Consider the following 12,437-nt stretch of genomic DNA (forward strand, 5'->3'; position numbering starts at 1 on the left):
TGCTTAGAGCTTTGGTTATTCCAATTGAAACCAGATAAAGGACAAGAATCGACAGAAGAGGTCGAATCAGCGAGACTGCCAGTAGGGAAATGCGGCTCTCTTTAGGGAAATGAATACAACAGATGTTATAAGGACAAGCAGTCATATACATTACTTGTTATTCGAGCTCACCAGTAAAAATAGTAGTGGGGTATATGGTAGAATAGATTTGCAATAAAATGTTAATTATATTCAAGTCAAAATAGAATAAGCACTTAAAAGATAGTATATGCATATGTACAAATTGATTTAACAGAGTCTTTGACTTTCATATTTACTATAGAAAATGACTAGGTTTTTATATATTACATTTGTACGACTGTAATGAAACAGTAAGACTAGTTGACCAATGGTCTGTGATCTTCACTTGAACATGTACTGAGATGTAATTTTTGTTGGATAAGAAAACATCAAAGGTCTTCCGAACTCATTTTAAAACTCATTTTAAAATGCACATGGTGTTTTTTTACGGTGACGGACTTAATAAGGAGAACTATTCAACGATAATATTTAAAAAATATGATCTGTTTGTCCATTTCTTATCAACTTGTCATCGCATATTGGTGCCTGCAGGATTTTTTGCAAGGGGGGAGGCCAGGAGAGCTAGTATAGTAAGCATTCTGAAACTAAAGTTAATATTTACTAAGTGTTTTGAACAGAATCTTGTGACATATTTTCAGCTTCATTTGCATGATTAAACTTGTTGGAATTTATATATATATATATATATATATATATATATATATATATATATATATTTACAGTATGATTTTTGGGGGGGATCATGTGACCTCTCTTGACCTATACTGTGGGCGCCCATACCTATGCATCAATGATTGTATTTTCTCACCAAAAATTAATTATTAAGTTTTGTAAAAACAAAATGGCAATATGCTATTTTCGATCTTGTTTGCAAACGTAAATCTTCTTAATAGAAATTATGTCTGATAATTTAGTGGATTTTTTTGGAAAAATACAGAGTGATATGTATGAAAAATTAAAGGGTATGAAAAAAATACATGAAAAAACAGTAGCTTGCTTTTGTTAGCTTCACATTGTTTTGTTGAATTTGACACATGCTTGTTTATTGTTCATTCAAAGTTAAGCATGATTTCTTTCTCCAAACGATATATATTCATTGCGAGAAATAAATTTAAACATCATGGCCTGATTCATCAACACCAAATGTTCATGCCAGTGTTGGAAGCTCCAATCCATCCTTGCTTTGCCACATCGCCAGTCATTATTGATACATTTTGCATTTTCTCTGCAAAGGCCTTGAGAATTCTTCCAGAGATAAGAACAGGTGTACACAGCTTCATCTAATTCCATATTGTTTGCAGTATTTGTCTGTTTCCTTTTGAACTCATCACCCAAATCAGCATCATGCAAATAATTCTTAGCTTCTCATCTTTGAACCAACCTTCAGATGTTAACACTACAATGTTAAGTTCACTACAAGCTTTCGATCTCACTGCATCATTATGAACCATATCAATGACACAAAGATTTTCATACACAGAGAATACCTTTCACTTGATTCCTTTACTCTACATGTATAAATGATTAGGACACACACACACACACAAACACACATGTGTATATATATATATATATATATATATATATATATATATATATATATATATATAGACACACATATTTGGCTGATCAAGAAAATGGATTTATTTTGAGACCTGATAGTGATCACAGGAGCTGATGCAGGGCAGATTCCCATGGCTTTAAACTATTTTAATTTATTTGCCTTAGAGTTGATCAGAAGTTATGGTGACATTTTTTTAAACCTATGTCATGTGTCCCAAGACTTAGACTTAGGAAATGAAATAAATTGGGTTCAATTTGTACCCCCTCCCCCCCCCCGGTGCAACCGGCCACACCGCATGCTACAATAAAATAGATAAATAAAATGCTTATTTGATAATAAAATGAAAGAATCTGACCTTGTACTGTTATCATTTATTCACTTTTTGGGTCGACATTGGCATTTTATTAAAGGAAAAATATATCCACGAACTCCATATAAGTGGCACATGCATCCATCATGTTATTGCTTTCGTTAGACAACACAACACATTGGTAATTGACGTAAATATTGAGAAATGAATCATGTTTGGTTGTAATCAAAGGTTTGAATGTTATGAGAATGAAAAATGGATGCTGGAAATTAAACATACAAATGAGAGAGAGAGAGAATTATTAACCCCATTACTCGAAAGCACATGCCATTCATGTGTGACACGGTGTAAGGTATAAAATAACCAAGAGTGTATTATATCCAGAGTAACAATATGACAATACCTCGTAAACAAAAATCATTATTAGAAATACATTCATTGTGAGTACAAATGACAATCATTTTGATTCCATGGGTTACAAAATGTATTATTAAAGCAAGTTAATGATGTGTATACTGTAATAAATTTGGAGTATGCGCATTTGGTTATAGTGCACTGTTTTAAGGAATTCTTACATTTGTGTGATTACTTGTGTGATTATTGGAATTTGGCACAATGGAAATATCCTTAGCCCGAAATAATTAGCTAGTTAGTTGGAGTAAACGTCACAGAGTGAAGTGTTAGTGAGTTTCCATGATGCCATGGTTCACTAGTAGTGAATTCAGGTCAAAACTGCATGAATGTCCCTGTAGTAAGAGAGTCAATATTAAAATCTAGTGGTGTATATTGGTGGTGTAACTGCAGTGGCAGTATTTGCGGTAGGAAACCGGTAAATTACACAAAGGAATAAATAAGAAGGGACTCGGCATATACCATTTATGTCATCATGGTGGCAAATGTGGTGCAGTTATATTGGCAAAATGTGCCTGGAAAGCATACATTGACTGGCCTAAGGTGGCGGAGTTAAAATAGTTCCCAGTGTTAGGGGATACTAGTATAGTTTCTATGGCGTGAGCGGCTGGCGGTATGGAAACCTGATGAAGATTGGCCATGCACATGTGCAGTTGATAGATATTTGGCAGGTTGTGAGATCTGTGGTCTTGCATTGATTAGAGTAAAATTTAGGTATAAAACGGACACATCAGGCTTTCTAATTTACTGCTGAAATTGTATGGAAGTCTTTGGAAAGTTGGGGTAAACTTATGACTTCTAGTGTGAATCGCGCCAGGGTTTGACAACCACTCGGTCAAGTAAACACCCCTGGCTTGTAACAATACTATTTACACTGAAAAACTCGATACCCGTTTGTGTCAGTTATGACTACAGATGGCATATAAATGAATGCCCAGGTGTTGAATAAACACACCTTGTATCAGCCATAAACTCATTGTTTGAACTTACTGGTAGGATATCAAATACAAAGCTTAATTTATTACAGAGCAAGCCGACCCCGGAAGCAGACTTTGGATTCCTTTTAGCATGGAGATTTTTATTTTTATAATACATATATATACAAAGTTGGTCGACATGGGGAAGCCACCTTTCATTTCTTTCTACTGGTTTTCACTGGGATTTTGAAAATAAATAGAAACAATGGAACATTTTCAAACGATAACTTCTCACACATTTACACAAAAAGTGATTCTTTGCAGTCATTGTTATCGTGTACATAGCATATATAAAGGGGAATAAAAATGAAACAAAATAAACCACATATATCTCCGCTATTATGGATAAGTTTGTAGTGCAATACTCAAGTAGTGAAAAGGCCTTGGCTTGTGCATGGAAATAAAATGCATTGCCTAAAGCTTCACCTAAGAGGTCCGTAGGTCGACGAAAAATGTGTGCTGGAGAGGAGGAGTGTGATGTAAAAGACAATGAACCAGTGGCAAAAACACACGAAATTGGAGACCCAGTCAGGAGAGATGATGCCTACAAAAATGATGATGTCAGGCGAGGGCATTACAAGCGCTTTACACTGAAGCAAAAAGAGGAAGTTGTAAATTTCTCAAAATTGCATGGAATTCGAGTAGCAGCAAGACATTTCAAAATCCCCAAATCAACCATTGCAAATTGGTCAAAATAGATTTTATTAGCAGCTGAATGAATGGGGACATTTAGTAAGGAGTGGGAGACCAGTATCATATGGCAATGAGTTAGATGGAAAAAGTGCAAAGTGGGTTCTCGTCCAATGTGATCTGCAGATCCCTGTTAGTGTGGATACCATATGCGCCTATGCCAAGGAATTTGTGTCAAGTGAACATCCAGAAATTGAGTTTGAAGTCAGTATGAACTGGGCAACAGGTTTTTTAAAGCAACACAACCTCGTGCTTCGTTCATGGACAACGATGGCCCAGCATCTCCCAGAAGAAAATAAAATTATTCCACGAATTCATAAAGGCAAGAAGAGAAGAGGACGATTTCAAAGACAAGATGATAATTAACATGGATGAAACTCCTATGTACTTTGGTCTCATTCCCAAACAAACTTTTGAAAAGAAAGATGTTAAAAGTGTGAGAATTCGCATAACTGTGTGGATAAAAAGCGTCTAACCTTAGTACTTGCAGTTTCCGCAGCAGGAGATGTGTTGCAGCCAATGATCATTTTTCATGGTATGAGGGAGCTAAAATATATTCAGGCACCAAAAAGATGGATCATACGTTTGCAGGAGAAGGATTGGGTTGATGAGGAGGTGAAGCTGCAGTGGATTAAAGAGATATATCTCAAACATACAGGAAAGGAATGATCTATTTTAGTGTTGTATTCATTCCGGGCTCATATTACAGGTGCTGTAAAACAGGTTAAGAGAAAGGGTAACACTGTGCCTGCAGTTATTCTGAGTGGATGCACCTCCAAGCTACAGCCACTAGACGTCAGTGTAAATAAACCGGTCCGACATGAGTAAAAAAGCTGGACAGAGTTTATTCGTAAAGCAGCAGAGGGCCTTTCCAACGAAAATGATGACATGTCTCGTACTAAGAGTACAGATAAACAAATTGAATATGGGATTTTTTTTTTTTTTTTAAAAAAAAAAAAAAATTTTTTTTTTAAAAAAGGGGTAGGCAATTGAAAGTCATTCTCTTTTCGAGAAATATGGGTGGCCCTGAAAAGGGCCTTTGGGTTTATGTTAATGTATCCATTAACATAAAGGGCATCTGCGGCATCTTCTTGTCCTCAAGCTGCGTCTTACTCGAGGGCCGTAAATCAGTGTCCTCTTGAGGCAACCTTGTCTTTCTACGTACACTCTTCGTATCCACAGACTGGTGTCTGACTTGTCGACAACGGTCCACTTGGACCGGACATACATGAGCATGTCCGTCCTAAACATCATTGAAGACAAAAGGGTGGATGATTCGACTGTGGTCCACATCTTGAAGCGACGAGAACAGGTGAATCAATGCAGTGAACTGCGCTTATTTATAGGTAGAGGAAGGATTGAAATGGATTGAGTCCATTCACCAATCCGAACTTGTCTGCGCACGTTTGTCAGCCCTACCTGTTACCAACAACATTTGAAGACGCAAGGTTCACAGAAGAAATGTGCTTGTCAACTGCTGAGATTGTGCCCTACCTGTGGACAAGGCATACATACCAATAATGCCAAGGCACACGTATGTCGAGGAAAGAAAAAATGTCACATTTGTCACCACATCGTGGACTTGGAACACCAATGCTACGTGCAAAAATACCAACTCCCACCAGAGAAAGAGGACGGTCACAAGAAGAAAGGCAATTTCATCTTTTTTGATTTCAAATGCATGCAAGAGACCGGTATTCACATTCCTAATTTCTGCGTGGCTCATCGAGCGTGCGAGAAGTGCATTCAAGAACCTATCTTTAGTCATTGCCCTCACTGCAGCAAGATTCCCGGAGGGCGTGAAAAAATCTTTCGGGGACCGAACACGCTAGCCGATTTTGCCCAATGGGTCTTAGACCCCATTGACAAGACGTGGAGCCAAGAAGACATCGAACGTTACGGAGATTGTCATCATCATGCCACGGTGATGGCTCACAATTTCTCCGGATACGATGGACAGTTTCTTTTGAGATACTATACGGAACATGGCACCGAGCGTCCTAAAGTGACTTTGAACGGAGCCAAAATCATTTTCATGCAAGTGGGACAAGTTTAAAGATTCGATGAGTTACTTGGCCATGCCTTTGAGCTGAATGCCTAAAACGTTTGGAATGACAGAAATGGCTAAAGGGTACTTTCCACACTTTTTCAGTACGGAAGCCAATCAACACGCTGTTCTACCCCATTTACCTGAGGCTCACTATTACGACCCCGACAACATGCGTACCGAACAACGAGAAGCTTTCTACGCTTGGTACCAGGCTCACGCCTCCGACCCTTTCGACTTTCAAGAAGAAATGCTAAAGTATTGTTGTTCCGACGTGGACATTTTACGACGTTGCTGTGGAAAATTTCGAGAACTGTTCATGGACCACGGAGGGGTCGATCCTTTGAAAGAAGCTTGCACCATTGCCAAAGCGTGTTCCTTAGCGTATCGACAACGATTCATGCCTGAAAACACCGTAGTGTCATCAGCCCTCAAACGACCCACTATGTCAAACGTCAATACTCGGTCAAAGCCCTACGTTGGTTACATTACTTGTGCGAGAAGGAAGACAAGTGGATTCAGCATGCCCGCAACGGAGGGGGTGAAAAGACCATCGGAACGTATTCGGTCGATGGCTGGGACTTAGAAAACCCCAAGATTGTGTACGAGTTTAACGGTTGCTTATTTCACGGATGTCCCGTCTGTTACCCTGACCGTGGCACTAAAAATCAGTTTTTACAATGAACCATGGAAGACTTGTACCAGGACACTTGTCAGCGATGCCTAAAGCTGGAACAGGAAGGATACCAAGTGGTGGAAATCTGGGAACGCGAGTACGATCACCGTATGAAAACCGATCCAGAGTTTAAACGCCTCGTGGAAAGTTACCAGTTCATAGACCCGCTGAACCCGAGGGATAGTTTGTACAGAGGAAGGACCAATGCCGCCTGTTTGCTGTACCAAGCCGACGAAGAGAAAGGAGAAGAAATCAAATACTTGGACATGTGTTCGCTGTATCCCTACGTGTGCAAATATTGTCGCTTTCCTGTAGGGCACCCACAATTGTTCACGGAACACATCGACCTGAAAAACATTCGACAATACGAAGGTCTGATCAAGTGTAAAGTTTTGCCTCCCATGGACTTGTACCATCCTGTGTTACCTCACCATTGCCAAGGCAAACTGATGTTTCCATTGTGCCGTACTTGTGCCGAAACGTGCAACCAAGACCAACCTTGTCAGCACACCCAGGAAGAACGTGCCTTGACGGGAACCTGGGTCAGCGTAGAATTGTTCAAAGCTCTGGACATGGGATACCAACTGTTAGAAGTGTACGAAATTTGCCACTTTCCCAAGACACAACAATACCACAAGGGTGACCCCAGTCAGAAAGGCATTTTCGCCGACTACGTGGATGCCTTTTTGAAACTGAAGCAAGAAGCCAGCGGCTATCCGTCCTGGTGTCACACTCCCGAAGACCAAAGCCTGGACAGACGAGCATCCCGACGACAAGATTCTAAGTTTCGTCAGTGGCGGTCCCAAAAATTACGGCTACGAATATCGGGACAAACAAGGAGAAGTGCACACGACGTGCAAAGTGAAAGGACTGACTCTGAATTATCGTACCAGTCGAGTGGTCAACTTTGGGGTATTGAAAGAAGCCTTGCAATCGGGAGAGGATGGAAACTTTAAAGTGACCACCTATCAACCGAACAAGATTGTACGTTTACCCACTCACCACATCGTCAGTCGACCCCTGGAAAAAGTCTATCAAATCGTGTACCAGAAGCGAGTTCGACTTCCCAATCATTTCACCTTACCGTATGGACACGTCGGTATTGGTCTGTATATAAAAAGGAACCCTAGGCAAGATCGATAGTTCATTGTGACTACCAAGACCGAGCGAACAAGATGAATACTTTCAGAGAAACAGGAAACAAGTTGTTTAGAAAGGCACAATTCAAGTGTGGGACTTCTGAAGTGGAATGCGATTGTGAGCCTTGCGATGGGTATGATGCTGTACGTTGTGACCTTAGCGATGCCGTAAAGCATCATGGAAACTTTAGTGTCACTACCCCTATCATGGAAAGTGATGCTGTGCGTGTCAAACCTGAGGGATGCGAAAGTGATGCCGCTCGTCCTCTTGGACATTTTACTGGGTTTCGTTTTAAAGGGGAATGTTCACCTTCATGTCTACCCACCTATGGATGTCATCCAGCCCTGAGCAAACTCCTGTTCATGTCACCCAACCCTCATCGAAATGAACCTGTGAAAGACGAATATTCGTTTACTGTGCATTTGTCAAAATACTGTGATTTTGAAAATCGTCTTCAATCGTTCAAAGGAAAATGGCCTAAGTATCTGGGAGGCCCGACCCCCCGAAGAATTAGCCAGAGCCGGATTTTTCTACTTGGGCGAAGGAGATAAAGTCAAGTGCTTCAGTTGCAGTGTGTCACTTCACCACTGGGAACCGCAAGATTCGGCCTACGTAGAACATGCTTGATGGTCACCGAATTGTCATTACTTACCCTTAGTGGGACCGAGACATTGAAGCAACTTACCATAATCTGTTCATGGATACTTTACACGAGAACATTCGTGCTTTGCCTGTGGAGTTGAGAGAACGCATTTACTGAGAGCTGGTGAAAATACAAATGAAACGTAAAGAACAATTGCATCCGTTACGTCACCGGTGTTTGAACCACTGGTACCTGAATTCTATACAAGGACTGATTGAGTTGAAACTGTTCCATTGGACAGACATTGATCAACGACCTCCTGGTTATAAAAAGAATTGGTTTGGTATGGATGATTCTATTTACTACATTGTAAACGTACTGGATCCAATTCCATAGGAAGAGTTAACGAATTACCAACATCTTTTACGCAATGTCAACTTAGTGAAAGACGAAACTTCTGAACGAATTTTAATGTGTAGATTAGTGATGAAACGATTTAGATTCGACAATGAATTAAAACCATGTCTGTGCAAACAGTACATTTCTTGTGTCAGACAAAAGAGGATTTAGTATGACCTATTCATGGATACTTTGCTAGAGAACATTCGTGCCTTGCCTGTGGAGTTGAGAGACCACATTTACCAAGAACTGATCAAAATACAAGTGAAACGCAAACTCAAAGTTATTGAACCGTTTTTAAATTATGGTCTGTTTCAAAGTATAAGAAGACTGATTATGAGTGGATATTACATCAGGCACAAAGGTAAACGAGGCTATTGGCCACCACCCAAGGATTCCAAAAACAGTGTATATACTTATGGATACTTTACAAGAGAACATTTTGGGCTTGCCTGAGGAGTTGAGAGAAAGGATTTACCGAGAGCTGGTGAAAATACAAGTCAAATGTAAAGAACAATTGCATTACGTCACCAGATCTTTAACCACTGGTACCTGAATGGTATAAAAGAACTGATTCGTCAGAAATTGTTTCAGTGGTCAGACATTGTTCAAAAGTTTGAGGTCGCCAATGATCGAAATGTTCATAATTTTGGTTACTTCGAGATTCACCTAGTGCAACGCATTGAGGAAGACAAGTTAAAGGATTACAAATATATTTTACGTGGAATCCACTTAACGGAAGAGGAAACTCCTAAACAAAGTTTGAAGTTTAGGTTACAGTTTGGAGCATTTAAATTTCCTACTGGAGAACGAAGATGTCTGGCTAGAAAGTACGTGTATTGCATCCGAAAAAAAGAGAATATAAAGACAGGCTGTCATGCCGAGGTTTTTATCACATGTAATCCAACAGATTCCGTGGAAGGAACTCAATGACCATATTCAAACCGTGGATCATTACCATCAATTATTATGAGAACTGTTTCCATTCAATTTGGGTCGACAAGTGGTGTGTGTCTTAGTGACTTGTTTTCTGGGATTTCGTTTACCAGCCGATTCCTTGTGGACTCTTTACGAACAGTATTTACCACCCCATTCAACATGAAAGTGGTGCCTTTAAATGTTCACGAGAGACTTCTTTTGCTCAAAGCTTTACGTTTTCATCTGGATACTTCTCGACCTCTACGGGAAAAAAAGATTCGTCAACTTTTAGCTACCGAAGACGTGTATGACGATGTGTGTGTAGCTTGTGACTTACATCCCCATTGGACAGATGTCCGTGCCTGGAAAGAATGGGATTTTGAGGCTTGGACCCAAGAAGTGGCCCAGTATGCACGAGAGTTGTTCAAGGAAAAAAGTTACTTTTCAACCCGTGTTAGTGACGGTGCCAGAAGAACCCATCACCGAGGACGGGACTGTCGTTGACAGGCCTGAAAGACCCTTTCAGGAGGACACTTGTGTGACCTTACCCCCTACTATAGAACTGGTTAGAACATTACCCAAAACATGTTGCTGTACAGACACTTGTTTTTATTTTACTTTAATGGTTATCATGTGCCTTTTATTCTTGTACTTAAGCCTTTGGCTTTTATGTATTTTTGTCTTTCGTATTCATGTTTGAAACATTCAATAAACGTGTTCTGGAAAAAGTATATAAACTCTCGTCTTGTTTGTTTTCGTGTCACAAGTGACATTTCTCACACTATGGCTACCTCTGCTGTCTCTGCTCCCTCTTCCTCTAGTGTCAAAGTCATCGACGAACACTTAGATCGTGCCAGTTGGGAGGCTTTGTATCTTCGCCATCCCTTTAACATGCTCATTGCTGGACCTAGCGGTTCAGGCAAAACCGAATTCGTCAAACGTTTGATCGAACAGCCACCTCAGCGGATCATGTGGTGTTACAAAGAGTGGCAATCAGCGTACAGCCTCTTGCGAGAAAGTCAAGGCGATTCCATTGTATTTGTGGAAGGCATTCCTAAAGAAGACGACGGCATCATCTCTGACTCCTGTCAAACCCATTTGGTCATTTTCGACGACATGTTAGGAGAAGACGAAGAAGAAATTAAACTGTGGTTCACGCGCAAAGGGCATCACCGTCATGCCAGTGTCGTTTACATCACCCAAAATTTGTTTCAACAAAGTAAAGCCCATCGCACCATCAGTCTCAATACGCATTACGTGGTGTTGTTTAAAAGCCCTCGAGATAAATCGCAAGTGCAAGTCTTAGCCAAACAGTTAGGGATGCCTTGGCTGACTCAGGCGTACGACGATGCCACTCAAACGCCACACGACTATTTACTCGTCGATTTGAAACCTACGACTCCCGAGGATTTGCGATTTTGTACCCACTTGTTTCACCACTGGTGCCAAGACAGAGGGCCTGTCCTGTACACGTCTCCGTCCTCGACTTAACTTCACTCCACAAAAAAATCTATAAAAACCTCAGACCCTTTTCGTCTGTCTCACACAGTGTGAACATGACGTCCCTTCAGTCGCATCTTCCCGTCAAATTGATTCGTGCCTTGTATGGCATCAGTCAAGAAAAAAATCCATAAATATGAGCTCATGTCTTAGAAGCTAGTCTCAAAGAAGTCTTACGATGGTTCACGGTGACGGCACGTCAATTACTCCAAGGAATCATTCAGATTCCTCATCAAACCAAACGCTTTTTTGATCGAAACAAAGTCGCTTTGGTCCAATTGGCCGATCCCCACATCGACACTCAAACCAAAAAACAAATCATTTTGAAACCTGGAGGGAGCGGTACTCTAGGAGGGGTCATCATTCGCTCTCTCTTAAGATGGGATCCTAATGCCCCCAAACTTCTCCCCAAGAAAAAAGTCAAACGAAGCTCCAAGAAGAAGAAGAAAAAGACCAGGTTCCCATGAAGAAGAACTTCTCCAGTGGCGGGACCCTCCTCTTACCAGACACCACCCCGGAAAAAGAAAAGAAGCCCCCAGAAAAAGAAAAGTCCACAGAAGAAAACTAGTCACAAGAGAGGTACTTCAGCCAGGACGCAACTTTACACTTGCAAACCACGACCTGCCACGGCGGTGACACGGTCACCGGCAGCCTCACGTTCATCCACTTCTCTGTTGATGACACCAAGAACTGAAGAGTACTTGGAGACGTTGATCACACCAAGAACTTCTCCGTTGATGACCCCAAAAAGAACTTCCCCAGTGGCAGGACCCTCCAATTTAGTGGCAGTGGCTGCTGCTCACAAAGTACCTTCTCCCAAAATCAAAGTCCAAGAAAGATCGGGCATGTTACAAAGTTTACTGGATTTGTCCAAGCAAGAACTGGCTCGATTCAGTCCGTAGCATACCCCTGCACGACGTGTCATGCCTGTCCTGAAGTTGATACGACGTAAAGACAAGACGCGTTCCAGTATAAAAAAAGTGTGTGACCAAGTAGGGTATCAGTGTTTTTTGGTATTCCTGAAGACTCAAAGATGTCACCCACTAGAAAACCCCAAGGAAAGAAAAGGGAAGGACTGCCTCCTCGTTTAGTCAAACATGGGGACATGTTATCTGTCCTGTCCAAAGCTTCTCCACCTCTA

General features: G+C 40.9%; 1 protein-coding gene across 1 annotated transcript in view; it reads left to right on the top strand.

Annotated features, from left to right (window-relative positions):
- Positions 1 to 12,437, top strand: part of LOC149772829 (nephrin-like) — a 267,846-nt gene that overhangs the window by 17,230 nt on the left and 238,179 nt on the right. The window lies entirely within an intron of this gene.

The sequence above is a fragment of the Sinohyriopsis cumingii genome, unplaced genomic scaffold, assembly GCF_028554795.1.
Source record: "Sinohyriopsis cumingii isolate HCF-2022 unplaced genomic scaffold, ASM2855479v2 utg001110l, whole genome shotgun sequence".
In the NCBI taxonomy this organism is placed as follows: Eukaryota; Metazoa; Mollusca; class Bivalvia; order Unionida; family Unionidae; genus Sinohyriopsis; species Sinohyriopsis cumingii.